Consider the following 18,969-nt stretch of genomic DNA (forward strand, 5'->3'; position numbering starts at 1 on the left):
GTGGAAATTTCAGAAGGGCTGGCCTGCAGAGTCTCTCAGTCCTGACCACAATTTGATCCCTCTGGCTATTACACCTGAGCTGCTATTCAGCTCCTGTCTAACCATTAGAATCTAGCTCCCCTTCGTTCTACACTATGAACAGCATTTGAATTGCACAGGAACCGCACCACATTCCTGTGCGATTCACCTGCAATTCTGTGCAATGTGATTTGAGACAATTCATTGTGAATAGGCACAAATCACACTGCATTTCACCAAAGGCACAAAGATGTTTTGTACCCTGAGATCCAGTGCAGGCAAAGGCTCTGCACTTGCAACTTGCATTTGGGGTGTCTTTAAGATTGCACTGACACCCACTGCAAGGGCAGTGCAATATGAATGCAGTGTGGGGAATACGCACGTACAATGGGTTTCCAGCAATGCATTGCAGCGTGAACCTAGGCTAAGAAATACCAAATCATTCAATAAAGAACTAAATAAATCAGTTTAAATAAAAAGACTGTAGTATCTAAATGGTACAAGTTAAACAAAGGAAACAGGCAAATAGCAAATCTTGTTCTGGATGGATGAATAGAAAGTGTAAGCCTGACAGAAGCATTATTTTATGCTTTCTTACCATATTGTTTCTATAATATATTCAGTATAAAGTTGATAGTATATAGACGTGCAGATATGTTCTGTATATATTTTACTGTGCCTTTGTGGCATCTTTTACACTAACTTAAACATTTCAGTTGAATTGCTAAGTTAATTAGTGAATATCTGAAAGCATATCAGTATGTACAAATCTGATGAGTATGTTGAAGCATTCTTCATAGTAAACATTATATATCACTTTTCAGCATTATTCATATTCTGCTGTGTTTTGCTGTTCAGCATTCACATGGGTACCCATTTCTCGCAATGATTTTGGTTGTATTTTATCTTCATTGGTGGTGCAGAATGCAGTTTCAGCTGTCACGTACATCAACAAATCTCCTGTGCTAGAACTACCTCTACTGTTTGGAAAAATTTCTGCAATTAAATTTACAGCACCTACTAAACATGAAACAATAAACCTTATACTTGTAGTATGTTTTACTTAATTATAATATGCTTAGCAGTTTGTGCTGAGTGTAAAACAACTAATCAAGGCAATACATTTTGGACATAAAAAAAATACATATTCACAGAAAACACATTCATAAAGCTAGTCTATTTTCAAACATATAAAATAATATTGCTAATAATTATGCATTGGCTTGATTTATTTGTTTGTCCAACAAAGATAAGGAAATGTATAATGCTATGAGCCTGATATACTAAGCAAAAAAGAAAAGTGAACGCAATGAAGTGTTCCCTTCTAATTATGTGAAGGAGAAGCGTTTTCTTTTAATTTTCCTGTGTGTGTGTGTATGTGTGTGTATATATATATGTATCTATCTATCTATCTATCTATCTATCTATCTATCTATCTATCTATCTATCTATCTATCTATATATATAGATACACACACACACTCAAACATACACACACTAATAATGATTGCTGAGTATAATGTTTTTTTTTTTTTGGGGGGGGGCCCAATTTGCAATAAATAAAGAATCTGGGATTTCACACCCCATCATTTTTCTGATTCTGGCTTTCCAATCAATCACAGAGCTTGGTGTATAGTCATTTGAGCTTCTGCCAGGCATTGGTTATAAAACCAGTACCACTCTCTCTTGCGGCACTCTGCCGGTCAGAGAGCAGATCTTTCTGATCTCCCAGCCAGCACATTATCTCCCTGCCTGCAGATTAAGCATGAAAAAGAAGTGCTTCCAAACTTCTCTTACAAGCAGAGCTACTCAATGGGAGATCTTTGCCAACTCTCCACTGGCACAATGAAAAAGAAGTGCAGAAGCACTTCTCTTATGGCAGAACAGGTCAGAGGGAGATCTTTCCCATCTCCTTGCTGGTACACAAAGCTATAATGTTAATGCGCACACGTGATTGGTGTATGGGGCCCTGTACAGTCTACCTGACAGTCTACCTCCATAAAATATCAAATTATATTTTCACTAAAAAAACACTAAAATCATTATTAGTGGACACAAACACAATATAATTCTTGCGAAAGCTCTGTGTGTGAATGAGGTATTGGGGTTCATCCACATGGATGCTGTAGCCTGCACAGTGCAAATCAATGGTTTGTTTATGTGATTGGAGAAACTGACAAACTTCTTGGACGCTGGTAACTAAAAATGAGGTCTTGTAGCTTGTGAAGGCTATAACCACAGCTGCTCAATAAACCATAGGAGACAAATGCAAATAGAACAGGAGCTGATACTGAGCGCTATTGGTATAGAGCCAAATTAATAGTGACCAGCAAAGTATTACAAATTAACAAGGATGATGACAATGTTATTCAGAGAAAAAAAGAAGGATTTTATTATCCACTTGAAAGGAATTAAAACCATTGTTTATAGTCATAAGTCCAATGTAAACAAAGGAAACAGTGGGTGGTATAGCCCAACTGTGTGAATGTGGTCAATAAAATTGGCTTACTGCCAATTGGGGTTATAACACTCACTTTTTCCTTCATTTACATTGGACATATGACTATGAACAATGGTTTTAACTGCTTCCCAACTGCCCTATAGCAGAAATACTGCTATAGGGTGGCACGGGTGTGCAAAATCACGTATATATACATGATTCACACTTCCACTGTTTTCGTGGGTGGAGGGGGTGTGCGGGTGTCATGATTTGATCCCCAAGGGATCAATTATCTGATATAGGCCAGTGCTGTTTGGCCTAAATAGGATGATCGATCCCTGTCCTATCAGAGATCTTCTTGTACCTGTTTTTACACTTACACAGGTATAGGAAGTGATGAAATCTTCTCTCTCTGGGCAGAGAGAGAAAAATCCAGACACAGGGACTACAAGCAACACACTTGCACACAGAACACTTTAGGACACATTTACCCCCCCCCCCCCCCGTTAACCCCTTCACTGCCCTATCACCAGTGTAATAAGTACAGTGTACAGATTTTTTTCTGATTAGTGTCGCCGGCGACTTCAGATAGTGTTAGCGTCAGTTAGTGTCCCTCCCACATAGTGTTAGATTGCCCGACAGTACACCAGTACTCACATTTAACTCCTTGATTGCCAGGAACATGCTCATATACACAATAAACCTCCATTGCTAGTATACTGTCTAAACAGATCAATATCTTTGATCAGATCAGCACTATACCAGTGTTCACATTAGTGTAGTATCCCCAAAGATGCAGCGTTAGTGGGATCAGCCCCGGAACCTGCCAACACCTACATTTAGCCCCTATGCTTACCCCCTCCCCCCCTTCTCCAGCAAGTGCAGTGTCAGTAGGTCACTGTCACTTGATACATTATACAGAAAACCGCAGTGTTTGCAGAATCAGGCCTGATCTCTGTTAGCACTTGCCGGTAAATTTATTTGTAGCGGTTCAAGCAGTCCCTGACAGTCAGGTGCTCTTTTTCCCATGAGTCGCACTATGTACCTATAAATTTAGGATTCTGAGCATGTCAGATGAGAGCAAAGGGGAAGACTCATTGACACAGTCAGCCTCAGAATACGAACCTGTAGACAGCAGCGGCACCCTGACAGATAGCTCAGACGATGGAGAAGAGGTCCCTGCTAAGATCAGGTGTATTGGACCCCGTTCCCAGTTTGCTGAGATGTTACAATCGCATGATGGCTCTCATATGCAGCAGAGTGCCAGTACTAGTGCTGCTCTACCTTTTGGTGAACTGGCGAGCACCAGCAGCCTAGTACACCCTGGTCTTTCACATACCAGCACTGCAGTATCACTTGGTGACATGGCGAGTCCCATAAGTGCAATACAAGCTGGTGCGGTGGCGCAGCCACCAGGAATTCACACACAGGCTCGTAGAGCCCCTAGTATCCTTCCAGATGTGCTTGCAAATCCTGATTGGCAGCCCACAAATTCTGCAGTACCTGTACTTACTCCATTTACTTCCCAATCCAGAATTCAGATGGAAACAGCAAATTTAACTACTCCCCTTGATTTTTCAGAGCTGTTTTTCACGGAAGATCTGTATGCATTGATTGTAGATCAAAGCAATGTATATGCACAACAGATTATGGCCGCCAACCTTGCCAGACCATTTGCATGGAACCCATTATGGTTTCCGAATTTAAAGTTTTTTTAGTCCTAACCCTCAACATGGACATTACTAAAAAAAAAATGAATTGCAGTTGTATTGGTCTATAGACCCCATTCATCATATGCCCGTGTTCTCTGCTGCCATGGCCAGGCATAAATAAGAGAATATAATGTGTTGTATGCATTTCAATGACAATGAACTCTGTCATTCTTGGGGTGACCCTTACCTTTGACCCGGCTCCACAAAATCCGGCCCCTCGTAAATCACCTTAACCAAAAATTTGCAGATGTCTATACTCCCCGGCAAAACATCTGCGTTGATGAGTCCCTCATTAATTTTTCTGGCCACCTTGCATTCAAACAATTTCTCCCCAGCAAGCGTGCCAGATACACATAAAAATTTTGGATTTACAAGGGAAAAAATTGTCACGTGGAGCCCTCCGGATGCCCAGACTACATGGGGAGTAGTGGCAAGATAGTTTGGGACTTGGTCGACAATTTTTATTCAAGCGTGCCACTATTTAGACATTTGTACAATTGGCACATGTGGCACCATGCAACCTAATCGCTGGGGCTTCCCCCAACTGCTTCTAAATACCCATCTTAAATAGGGGGAAAACGCCTGCTTGAGAAATTGGAATTGCTCGCAGTGAAGTGGAAGGAAAAATGGGATGTTTTCGTCCTGTCTTTCAATCACGCAGAGACGACCATCCAAATTGCCACAGCAGCTGGTGTTGAGAAGCCCCCTGTGTCCATGATTATAACTTTAACATAGGAGGGGTGGACTTCAACGACCAGATGATGAAGCCATACTTAGTTTCCCAAAAATCCAGACACTGGTGCAAAAAAGTGTCTATTTATTTTAAATGGCTCTATATAATGCTTTTGTGCTTTACAAAGCAACTGGACGAAGTGGATCCTTCCTAAAATTCCAGGAAGAGATCATCACGGCCCTCTTGTATCCAGAAGGTGCTGTGGCCCACACCCCCAACCAGGGGCGGACTGACAACTCATGGGGCCCCCGGGCAATAGGGGATCATGGGGCCCCTGTGTCCTTGCCCACACTCAAAGCACACCCAAAAAAGCCTATAAAAGGTACCAGGGGCATCTCATGGGGCCCCCTACTGACCCCGGGCCCTCGGGCAGTGCCCGAGTGCTCGAATGGTCAGTCTGTTCCTGCCCCCAACACAGATGAAGTTAGCCAGCTGCATGAGAGGCATTTTCCCGATGCCATTCCTGGTATCCCAACACAAAGGACACACCCCAAAAAAATGTTGTGTCTGTAGCAGACATGGAATTAGATGTGATACCCACTTTTTTTGTCCCTCCTGTCCTGGCTAACCTGGTCTCTGCCTCAAGGACTGCTTCAAGGACTGCTTCCAACGCTACCAAACACTAGTGGAGTATTAATATACGCCACAGAATGGCACAGTTCAGGGCACATCATTGCTATTGCATTTTGAGAGACCCCGTAATCTGGTTTAAGTTCAAGTAAAAAAAAAAAGAAAGTAAAAAAAAAAAAATAATAAAAAGTACAGGTAAAATAAAATTTTTACATTTTAAAAACCAAAAAGTTGTAGTTTTTATGTTGTTGTCATTGTTGGTACTGTTCTACTGTTACTGTTTTATTGTTAACCATTGCTGATTTTTTTGCAGGAATGCCATTCAGCTGCAGCACCGACCTATATATTCTGACAGCAACAGGAACTTGTGCTCAGAATATACATAAGTCAGTGTGTGCAGCTCTGTTGGATGAGATTTTTCATCCACAGTTAAAAAAGAGCATATATGCCAAAGCATGGGGGCCTGGGGTGGCCAGTGAGTCGATGACCCCTACGTTTCAGCATATATATTTTATAACATTTTTTGGCACATTTTTCAATTAAAAAGTTGTTTTATTGAGTTACTGTTTTATGGTTAACGTTTGCTGTTTTCTTTGCAGGAATGCCATTCAGCAGCAGCACCGACTTGTTTATTCTGACAGCAACAGGAACTGTACCAATCGTGAAGATTATATCACACAATCCAATATTCTTAAGGATAGATTTATAGAGAAAGGATACAATGCAACTTCACTAGTAGATGAAATTAATGAAATCGGTAATATGGATAGGAATGACCTTTTAACCATTAAACCAAAAGTCCAAGCTGAAAGAGTATGTCCATTCATCACTAACTTCTCAATGCAATACAAAGATATTGCCAAAATTATTAAGAAAAATTAGTCCATGCTCAAAAACGACCCAGTTCTAGGTAAGACGTTACCGGATTTGCCAGAAATCACCTATCGTAGAGCACCAACACTCAGGAACAAACTGGCACCCAATATTATTAATCCTCCCAACAACCCAGTTTTTTCTTTAACCGCAGTGGTTTTTATCCCTGTAATAGATGCATGTTATGCGTTTATAATGGTATACACAAAAGTACTGTAAAATCATTTAGATCGAACGTTACAGGGAAAACGTTCGATATTGAAAATACCATCACATGCAACACTACACATGTGGTCTACCTCTTAGAGTGCTCCTGCGGGAAGCAATACGTAGGGAGGACAACACGAAGGCTAAGAGACAGGTTGCGTGAACACTTGAAAAACATCACAAAAGGGGTTTAAGGAACATTCTGTATCCATGCATTTCAGACAACACCACCATAGAAACCCCCACTGTCTGAAATTCACGGGAATTGATGTTATCAAAAAACATTGGCGAGGTACATACAGCAAAAGAGCTGTATCCAAACTAGAAACAAAATGGATATATTTATTGCAAACACTGTCACCATCAGGCCTGAACATCGAGCTCGATATTAATTGCTTCATTGACACAAGTTAATAGCATCACACAATCCCATATCCTCTCGGTTGGTTTCATCCGTTTCCGTTTTTTATACTCATGATTATTCGTTCCACCCCATGTGGGTGTGCATTTTATATGTTTATATTTTTATATATTTTTATATTCCAACACCTCTGTGACCCATGTCTTGTACATTTACAATTTTACGGTCACTATTATTCGTTTTAATATATTTGCATACGTTTATGTTACTGTTTAGTACTCATCGGGCATTATAGGCCTTAATGCTGCATTTAAGCGTTATGACATCAGATACTATTTTCTCAACTTTTTACATATGGTTTACTAATAGGGTATGGATTACTACTATTGTAATTTCTATCAATTTTAATTTTTTAACACACATGTTTTATATTGTTTTTAAACTATTATCATCCAGTCACTATGAAGTATTGATTCTTCTTATTGTAAGATATTTATTATTAATCCCAGACTGTTAGAAGATTTGCTTCACATATGTTCCCTGGCTTTAGTAGGAGAGATCCTTTTCCCCATATCGTTTTTTTTCAAATTTGGTCACTAGGTGGTGCTGTGGCTCCCGTCAGATCTCTATACAGGGATTTGGGACATACTATAGCCTTATCAATGAGGAATAGAGTGTCATAGACTCCATTGCACCACTGTCAAAGAGGAATGAGCAGACGTCCACATGCCCCGATAAACCTTTTAATCTTTAGGAACATTCCCCTGTGCCCTGTGTACATCCCTCATTGATGTACTGTTTCAACCCACGGCAAAATGGCCGCCGGAGGTCTTACTGGGCATGCTCGACTGCTGTTTGTCCTCTGTGCATTATAAGCCAAAAACATGGCCACCGCATGCGCTAGTGCGCATGCGCGGGCGGTACGCGCTAGTGAGCATGCGCGGGAATCCCGCGATGCCGCAGATGTGCAGAATGAGCACATTTGATTTTTTCTTATTCAAGGACACACTTGGGACAGGGTTCTCTCCCTTTGAAAATGTGTTATTACACGAAACGCGTTAGAGAGATACCCGTTCTTATGGAATGCTAACCACTAACTACCTCAGATGTAAGTGCTGGCTCTGTTTACTTACTTGTACTTTGATGTTACTCCTATTTTGATCATTAAACATACTACACTATTGGAGTTCTTTTCTCTCTGGGCTCATTTATCTGGCACTGAGAGTCCCTGTCCTGAAGGATCTTTTCCTGGCTCCCATCTGCCTCGTATGATCCCCCTGATGGCTGGAAATTGTACTGCTGGACACAGTTAACCTAAGATGTGGAAACCTGCTTTGGATAGATGACAGCTGGAGAAGTACCTCCGCCTGATGTTCACATCCGCATGCTGAGTTCCCACCCCCAGAGTACCGAGGAGTAGATCTTATTTACTCCAACGCACATTTATCTGTGCTATCTGGTTAGTGCATAGTACGCTCATTGCTTCCAGCCACAGCAGTCACAAAAGTTATCGGCTGTTCTTTGTGTCACCACAGTCACATCATTTCATATGAACTGTATCCTATAAGTTTTTATTACTACAAGATATTTGTAATGGGTGCATAGTATGCTCATTGCTTCCAGTTTTAACAGTCACGTATTTTACTTTTTTGCCACTTCACTCCGCATGATCTATACCTAATAAGCGGTGTTGCTGTTAATATCATTTAATATCACAGTCACGACAGTCACGGAAGGTTTATTACTGTTCGTTGTGTCACAACAGTCACATTAATCTGTATATATCATATTAATGAAGTTTTAACATTGTGAGATATCTTCCATATGCTGCAACTATGATTGAGCGCCGCATTTGTACCTTTATTTCTGGCATTTCTTGGAGGATCTGAGGTTGTTTCCGCTTCTATGCTGGCTGCTCCTACCTGTTTTGTACCTAACTGGTCTACTGTCACCCAGCGCTCATATTTCTATTGTTTTCATAATTGGAGACTGGAATGGCGCCAATCATCTCTATAATCTAAGAAATCGGAAGCTACAAGCATTTCTTCACTTCAGTTTCACAGGATATAAACAGCGCCATTTGTAAATTGGGAAATCATTTGATCACACCGATCTTGGTCAGATTAGGTCATGTAAGGCTAGAGTCTGATAAACTCCAAATTTCTCAAAAAAGAATATATGACAATGCCCATTGAAGTTATAGGGGATATTTGCATTCCCTGTGATAGCATTAAACGTGACAAAAAAAATTAAAGGGACAGTGGAAAAATAATTAAAAAACAACTAAAAAAAAAGCGCCCTCGCCCCCCCGCATGCCCCCCGTGCAGGTATGTAAACAGCGGTTGCACCATGCATGTGAGGTTTTGCTGCAAACATCAGATCAAGGGCAGTAATTCTAGCACTAAACCTCCTCTGTAAATCTAAAATGGTAGGGTGTAAAGGCTTTTAAAGCATTGCCTAAGGATATTAAAAATGTATGCAGTTTGTCGCCATTGCACGGGGCATGCACAGTTTTAAAGCATATCATGTTTGCTATCTATTTACTTGGCATACCGTCATCTTTTATATTTTAACAAATAATTGACCAATATATTATGTTTTTGTGCATTAAAAGTGAAAAAAATTTTTTTTAAAAAAAATTGCATTTTAAAAATTGTTGGGAGAGTACTATGTGACATAAGAAATTTCAGCACCCACCATTTTATTCACTAGGGTGTCTGCTTTAAAAAAATATATAATGTTTGTGGGTTAAAAGTAATTTCCTAGCAAAAATACAGATTTTTATGTGAACAAAAAGTGTCAGACGAGGCTTGGGCTTAAGGTGGTTAGAAGAGTGAGTGATGTGTGGCATAAACTTCTAATGTTGGACATAAAAAGCCCACACCCCCCAAAATCAAAAATGGAAAGTATACACCCCAAACTATTTGCTGAGAGGCATGTTGAGTCAATAGAAGAATTAATTTTTTTACCACAAGTTTTTCGAAAATGACAAAAAAACATTTTTTTTTACACAAAATTGTCACACATGCTATGGCTATATGTGGAATTGCTCCCCAAAATACATTCTGATACTTCTCCCAAGTATGGGGATACCACATGTGAGATACTTTTTGGCAGTCTAGTCAAGTACAGGACCCCAAAATTCAATAAGCACCTACGGGCTTTTAAAGGGCTTTATTTCCTCATTACACCTCCTGACTACCTATCACAGTTTCGGAGGTCCTAAAATGGCAGGATAGCACCAAACCCCTCCAAATGACCCCTTTTTGAAAAGTAGACACCCCAAGGAATTTGAAAAGAAGCATGGTGAGTATTTTGCAGATCTCATTTGTTGCCGCAGTTTTTTGGAAAATGAAGAAAGAAAACAAAAACATAGTTATCATTTCTTTTTTTTATATTCCAAAACCTTTTGCAAAATACTCACCGTGCCTCTTTTTAAATTCTTTGGGGTGTCTACTTTCCTAAAAGTGATCATTTGGGGGGGGGGTTAGTGCTATCCTAGCATTTCAGGGCCTCCAAAACTGCACCTTCAGGCTTTAAAAGTGGTCATTGGATTTCAGGCTCCTGTATGTGGCTAGGCTCCCAAAAAGTCTCACACATGTGGTATCCCCATACTCAGTAGAAGAAGCAGAATGTATTTTGGGGTGTAATTCCACATATACCCATGGCTTGTGTGAGCAATATATCATTTAAGTGACAACTGTGCAAAAAAATAGAAATGTTTTTGTCATTTTTCCAAAAACTTGTGGAATAAAACATCTTCCATGGACTCAATATACCTCTCAGCAGATAGCTTAGGGTGTCCACTTTCTGAAAAGGGGTCATTTGGGGGTGTTTGTACTGTCCTGTTATTTTAGCACCTCAAGAAATGATAGGCAGTCAGAAAGTAAAAGCTGTGTAAATATCTATACCACAGTTTGTAGATGATATAACATTCACACAAACCAATTAATATGGGGTTATTGGGATTTTTTTTACCAAAGACATGTAGCAAAATACATTTTGGCCTAAATTCATGATGAAATTTGAGTTTTATTGGATATTTTTTATGACAGAAATTAGAAATGTTATTTTTTTTCAACATTTTCGGTATTTTCTTGTTTATAGCACAAATAAAAAAAAACCCAGAGGTGATCAAATACCACCAAAAGAAAGCTCTATTTGTGTTAACAAAAGGACTTAAATTTCATTTATGTACAACATTGCATGACCGCGCAATTGTCAGTTAAACTAGTGCAGCACTGTATAGCAAAAAATGGCATAAATTACAATATCTATACCATGGTTTGTAGATGCTATAACTTTTACACAAAGCAATTAACATACCCTTATTGAGATTTTTTTACCAAAGACATGTAGCAGAATACATTTTGGCCTAAATGTATGACTAACTTTGAGTTTACTACATATTCTTTATAGCCGAAAGTAAAAAATATAGTTTTTTTCATAACTTTCAGTCTTTCTTTGTTTATAGCACGAAAAATAAAAAGCTCACAGGTGATCAAATACCACTGAAAGAAAGCTTTATTTGTGTGAGAAAAATTTCATAACTTTCACACAAAGCAATCAATTTACACTTATTGGGATTTTTGTTTTTACCAAAAACATGTACCAGAATACATTGTGGCCTAAATGTATGACTAATTTTGAGTTTACTATATATTTTTTATAGCTGAAAGTAAATAATATAATTTTTTTAAAAAATTTCAGTTTTTTTTTGTTTATAGGGCAAAAAATAAAAAGTGCACAAGGACAAAGGTGATCAAATACCACCAAAAGAAAGCTCTATTTGTGTGAAAAAAGGAAATAAATTTTGTTTGGGTACAGCATTGCATGACCACACAGTTACCAGTTGAAATAGTGCAGTGCTGAATAGCAGAAAAAAGTCTGGTCAAGAAAGAGGGTAAATCTTCAGGAGGGCAAGTGGTTAATTTCCTTCAAGTGGATAATAAAATTCTTCTTTTTTTACTCTGGTTAACATTGTCATCATCCTTGCTAATGTTTAATACTTTACTGGTCTCTATTAATTTGGCTCTATACCAACAACGCTCAGTATCAGCTACTGTTATGTGATTGGAGCCATCTGGAGCTGTGTGCAGAACGTCTATGTTATTCTACAGGGATGCATCAGCTGAACACAGAAGTAGGGCTTAATATGACAGGTGTGTGGGTGCAGATGTACGACCCTGAAGAAAGACTGTGTGCATTCAGGACCACTCACACACACCTGCACAACTGTCATATTAGGACCTCTGGCTGTGTTCATACAGCCGCTGTATCTTCTTAGAGTAACAGGCAGCTCCAGTGGAATGAACAATCCACTTACTTATACTGCCAGAGTACCTGTGTGAGTGAATCCTTAGGGCTCATTCACACATGAGGATGTGGGGCAGAAAAAACACCATGGTTAAGCTGTGCTTTTATCGCCCACCAACCTCTACCCCCTTTAGCAACAGAGGCAGTGGCTAAGCACAAACTGCGTTTACTATGCTTCAGTGAGGAATTGACACAGGATCAATATGTACCAATTGCTCACTGTGTTTATTCAGGAAAAAAAAGAGGACGGTAACTATGGCATATTTGATAACCCCTTCCCTCACCAGCCCAGACAGCAGGGGGATGGGGGCTCAGATGCTAGAACTGATCCCTCTGCAATGCAACTGGAGGGAGCAAAGAGGAAGCCGATAGTGCTGCAAGGGGAGACAGAAGAGAATCAATGGGTCTGCAATAAGGCTGTACAATTGACCCTTCTACTTGGCAGGTTCTTGACCCCTGCTTTTGAACCAATGGGACCCAGGTCTGGTACAGGAGGGTCGGCTGTACTACCTTATCAGAGGCCCTGGATTAGGGTGTGCCCAGGCACAACCGGCACACCCCATGCACATGCCTATGATTGTGAGAGTCATTATTCATAAATAGAGACAATTCTACATATATGTAAAATTATGTCTGTGACTATTGTTTCATTATCTTTTGACCCTACCAGTAGATCCATTATTGTTTAACTTATTTTCCCAGTGACAATGTTATCTAATTTTCACAGTCATACCTTTTATATAGGCATGGGAATCTGAGATCTTTACACCAGTCAAGAATGAATGGAGGATTGTGAAGAACACACTAGGTTTTGGCACTTGTTTGCACATCACTGCATACAATATCCATACAATTTTATTTAGTGCCCACTCCTGTGAAAACCTAAACTCACATGCAAGGTGTCCTGCAGAAACCTTCCTTTTATCACAATAACAAAGAGGTTTTCGTGGCTGTCAAAGTCAGGGAAATGATTTGGGTGTAAATATCTTCCATCTTAACTAACACACAAAGGGTGCATATAAGAAGAGATGTTGAGGATTTCTGCACTAATGGCTCCTAAGCAAGAATGGTGTTTGCATTGCGTGGTGCTCTGGGTCAAATAACACCAATTAAAAAGAAGTCATAGATGAAGTCTAAAAATAGAAATAGTCAACAACAGGTGATTTCGTAGATATACTGTACACTATACAGTATATAGCAACAGCTAACACACAACTAAAATATTATTGGAATCTTATTTCCTTCTTATACTTACTTTGCAAAAAATACATTTGAAGCAATGGAGCTCATGTATTAAGAGAAATTAAAAGGAGAATGTCTTCCGCAAACTAATATCAGTAAGGGATGAGCTCGATATTCAGTCCAAATGAACATTCCGAATGAACACGGCTGTTTGGATGTTCAGTGTGGACAAACATTACAGCTTTTAGATGTCAATGGTTGCTAAGGAAGCAGTGGGTGCTTGTGGCATCCACACCGAATCACTGACATCACCTGGCCCATTCAGTTACATGGCCAGGAATCCTGACCCATGTAAGCAAATGGGCAGGAATCAGAGGAAGTTGCATCATTGCCTAAATATGGCCAAATTTAGGCAATGATGTCACCACTGTCCCCTTCCCTTCCCTTATATAGCTGATGACAGCTTGGAGAGCTGTCACTCAGCTAGTAGTATTGTCCATATTGGTTGTGGACACCGGTTCGGCAGATTTAAGTGTGTGGTGGGCGTTGTGATTAAAAATGGATTTACAACTAGTGACTTTTTGGGGGATTTTTATTTTCTTCAAGAAAGCGTTTGGGTGTCTCTTTTTTTGTGTGTGAATGAGTAGGGTTACTATGTATCCCTTACTATGTATCCCTTACTTATTCAACTAGGATGGGGGGGGGGGGGCAGTATATGGCAGCTCTCTTATTATTATTATTATGTCTTATTATTGGTACTGCCAGATTTGGTAAGCCCCCTGCCCAAAGATCCACACACCCACAAGCCAGAGTTAGAAGAGGAATCTATATGGGGACAAGATGCTTTGGTAGAGGGCACCCCCCATGTTGAGTCCAAGTGCTCTGCTATGGGTCAGGAGGGGTGTCGACCATCCAGGCTGCATGTTCGGATCAAAGGACCTCATGCATTTTTTACAATAATTTATTTATTTTTCAGAGATCCAGTTAAAATCCATATCAGGCCCTAAAGGTCTGAAATGGATTTCCTGGGGAACCTCAGGATTCATTTTTTTTAAGTATCCCCTTAAAATTCCTGCCAGAAAAGGTCTTGTATGTATTTGGGTGGGAACTGTACACAATTGTTTCATTCTTGCCAAAGAATGTGCTACAGAATAAATTACTTTTCCAGAAAAAAAAAAGCACATAGATCCATCCAAAGGCCCTCCAGAATACATAGCAGCAGACCCTTGGAATGGGTCTTTTGTCTGCAAGTTTAAACTTTTTTCCTTTGTAAATGTCAATGCTGTTGCAGAACTTTCTGTACATCGCAGACATGATTAGGGCATCCCCTAGGCATGTTATTTAATGGAGATGGAAATTTAAATTGTTTCTTTTTAAGCATTTAAAAAGAGCACTGCTCCTGCCTGAATGGAGTTATTATTATTGTTTTGCATTGGTACATATTATTCAGGGCAGTGCCCACCCTCATGCTATTTTTGACACCCCCTTGCCTATTAGCCAGAAACTGCACATTTTTAATAGATTTTGACAGATTCACTCTCATTGATTTCCAGAGGGTTTGGGATCTTTTTAGTTTAGGTTTTAGTTCAGGTTTTTAGAATTGTTAACAGATGCTAAATGAAAAATCTCAAACTTCCCAAAAATAGGTAAGAGGAGTGCTTACTGCAACCAATCAGGCACCCTCTGTCACTTTTCTAAAGAAGACAAAAAAGAAAACCACACATTTGACCATTTTATAAAACTTTTTGGCACTACAAATCAAATAAAAAAATAAATACATGAACTCCATTGTGAGCTGAACTAGCACTTGGTAATTTATAATACAATTGCAAAATTCAAAACGTAGCACATTAAAACTTTTTCACACCTAGTAATTTTATGCAAAGCACAAGGCTATAAACTAGCAAACATATAACAAAAGATGTTACCTACTTGTCAATGCAGCCCACCATGTAGTAGACCATTGGAAACCAACAAATTGCATCCAAAAAGTTCTTATTTGGCCTAGCGAAATAATTGTAAGAATAAAAAAAACAATATACTATGTAACATGAATAACATTTTAACATAACTTAACAAATGTGTACTGTTTTACTGATAGGTTTTCTGTATCTTATCTGAATACATCTAAACAGTCACCACTACAGTGGTATGATAATGATTTTTAGAACCTTTAAAAGGGGTGGGGCTTAGCAAGATTGGTGTGATTTTGACCACACAAGGGCACATGGATGGCAAAGCAAACCTAGGCAAGATGGAGGAAACTTAGATATAACATTTTTTTATTTTAACATGTCACTCCTAATATGAGCAGCTCTACATGTAGGCCCCTATGCCTGTCTCTACTGAAGCAGGGCTCAAAGTTAAGTATTTGGGTGTACATTTATTAAGCAGAGATAGTGTATCTCATTTAAGTTCTCTGCACTTCTCAGGGAAAAATCTTCTCCTCTGTCCCCCTATTTATGAAGCGGAGAACATTTGCTCTCAGAAGGAGAAGAGAGGAGAAGTTTTTCCTCTGAGAACAGCAGAAGGGGGAGGGGCTGCATGTGATCTCCTGAGATAATTGTGTGATTACAGATCACCTAAGTTTAAACAGTGAAACCAAAGTTAAAAAGACCATTACATGAAAATAATAAGCACTGACCACCGGTATTTTTTAACGCACATTTTGGCATTTTCTTTAAATGTGTATTTTGGCTCCTTTTTATTGCAGATTTCAGCATTACTTACGTTCATTTTTCCGCTTTTTATTTTTTTTTAACACGCATTCTGATGTGGGGGTTTTTTAATGTGCATTTTGGTGCTTTTCTTAACACACATTTAGGTGTTTTAACACACATTTTGGCACAGATTATTTTAACGTGCATTTTGGTGTGGTTTGTAGCATACATTTTGGCATTTTTCTTAGCACAAATTTTGGCACTTTTTTAAAGTGCATTTTGATTTGGTTTTTATGCATATTTTGGCAAACTGCACATCTGCTAGCCACTTTTGAGTGCCATTAACAAATAATGGGACAGCAAACATGACATGCATTTTGCATGCATTTCCAGAACACACACAAAAATGGAGGTAAAGAGTGAGCCAAAATATATGTTAAAAAAGCACCAAAATGCACATAAAAATTTCAACTCAACTCAATCAAAAAACGACAATACACTATAACTATACTTTATATATGTTTATGTATTATATATATATTGTACACTATATATAAAACACAACTATACATACATAAACATACAGTATATAGTTATAATTTATATCAATGTTTAACCCCACTGGTGCTAATTTTAGGCAGAAAGAAGCCTTCTTCCTCACATCACAGCAGCTTCTTACCAAGATTCTCCAGCTCTTTGCTGGAAAATCTAGGATGGAGATATTTTAAAGAGATGGCCAGTGAGATCTTCAGATCTCACCTTCATAAACTGGCCATTTCTGTAAAAGTGAATGACAGAAGGGTGTGTCCTGTGATGAGAAGTGAAGAAAATGTTTTCCGCTCCTCACCTCGGCTTCATAAACTGGCACACCTGAGAGATCAGATGTGATCTTCTGGATCTCGGCTTTTCTCTCTCTTAAACGGACACCTTGGTGACTTAAATTTATTACTTTGCTTCCCGAATTCTTGAGTAATAATGTAAAGTGTACCTAACTTACAGTGTAGATCTATTTTAGGTATTTTTTAGGGATTTATTGTCCCTCAAATGTAAGCTATGTTATAAATGCACTAGTCACAGTACTGATTAATGTACTTGCCAATACATTTTTTAATAATGGTATACTCTTCTGTAAGTTCTTGATTTATTATCGACACTGCAAAGACTGTAATCTATAATGTTTGGCTGCTATCTGCTCTTATCATTCCACTCCTCTGTCCCTCTCTGTCTAAGCCCTCTACAGTATTTTGTTTACTGAAACAGACTCTCACGATATACAATTAAATACAACCTCCAAGGAAAAGTGAGATTTATATGTGTAGCTGCTGCAAAATTGCTAAAGTTATTTATAAACTGTGCTATGTGTAATCATGTGTAATACTCCTTTATATTACATCCTTATCTTCCCTGCTATGACCTGAAATGGCACATCAGAGTCATGTTGAAAAAGGTTTGCTATGGCTACTGAAATGAGAGAGAAAGCAGAAAGAGGATGGGGTTTTTAGGAGTCTTGGTTTCAACAAATTATTTTATTCACAGCAGCTTTCAAATCAGGTCCGAGAGAGAGGGCATTATTTGGCTTGCTGTAAGGATTCAAATCATACTTAAGAAGTTGAGGTTGTGACCGTATACAGAATTAATTATTGGCAGGGAAGACAATAGTCATGCTCTGTAGACTTCTGTTAAAACAAAAAGAGTTCTAGGTAATTGTTGTCCCAAATAGGAGGTTGAAAGCAGATTTAATTCTGCTTATACTAGAAAGTAATATAGTAGAATTATTTATAGGGCTGGTCAAATCTGCCCAGGTTTAACTTGCAAGGGGTTTGTTGAATACAGTGAAAAATTCAAGAAACACGAGCTTAACAGTGAACCCCATTGAAGTCCCTGGGGGGTAAGTCTTGACACTAAATTCGGCCGGTCTCAAAGTTAATAGGAAGTTTATAGTCAAAAATGAATCGGAAGCTGGGCACTGATAGAGGAGACATTTAACTGAGCAAAGTTTTTTTTTTTCTTAATACTGTACAGTGGGCAGAGGGATGTTTTAATGTGACTCAAATGTGACAAGGAAAAAAGTATTAAATTAACTGTAAGATAACTTTAATGTAGTTGTGAAAATACTATGTTATAGATACTTTCTAATACTGTTATAACTATGAAGGCACCATAACTATTATTGCTTACTTTCAGAGATGATCTTTCTTACCTTTTTATAAGGCTAAAAAGTTCTGCAAGGTTACTATTGTTACTATGCATATCTTATTCCTAATAAAGGGTGGCAGGGCTACAAGACACTGTTTACACACAGTGTGCCTGCATTCCATAGTCTGCTCAGCCTGAGGAAAGATGCAGGTTGTGCTTATGAAAGGGGCATGTTCAAGAGGTATGCTGTGATTGGAAGGGGTGTGTGCCAGAGGCAGGCACTGATTGGTCATGAGGCATGATGGCTGAGCTGACCAATACAGGCATGCTGTATGTCTGTACAGTGTCCTGTACCTCTGACTGGCTAGACAAAGGAAAACTGACCAAGTAAGCACAGATCAGATTTTCTGGTTTGTGTGGTCAGTTTAGAACAAAGACGAAAAGGGACTGGCAGGATCAACTTGGTACTTCTGTCAAAAGAAGTACATGAAATTATAGAAACTATGATTTCTAAAATACACATACAGTGGGGATTGAAAGTTTGGGCACCCCAGCTAAAAATTTGTATTAATGTGCATAAAGAAGCCAAGGAAAGATGGAAAAATCTCTAAAAAGGCATCAAATTACAGATTAGACCTTCTTATAATATGTCAACAAAAGTTAGATTTTATTTCTATCATTTACACTTTCAAAATAACAGAAAACAAAAAAATTGCATCTGCAAAAGTTTGGGCACCCTGCAGAGTTAATATCTTGTACTG

At 38.9% G+C, this 18,969-nt stretch overlaps 1 pseudogene; it reads right to left on the reverse strand.

Annotated features, from left to right (window-relative positions):
* Positions 1-18,969, reverse strand: part of LOC149457497 (potassium channel subfamily T member 2-like) — a 1,031,266-nt pseudogene that overhangs the window by 629,785 nt on the left and 382,512 nt on the right.

This window comes from Staurois parvus, unplaced genomic scaffold (assembly GCF_062004578.1).
Source record: "Staurois parvus isolate SC_StPar_1 unplaced genomic scaffold, SC_StPar_1.0 ptg000318l, whole genome shotgun sequence".
Taxonomy (NCBI): domain Eukaryota; kingdom Metazoa; phylum Chordata; class Amphibia; order Anura; family Ranidae; genus Staurois; species Staurois parvus.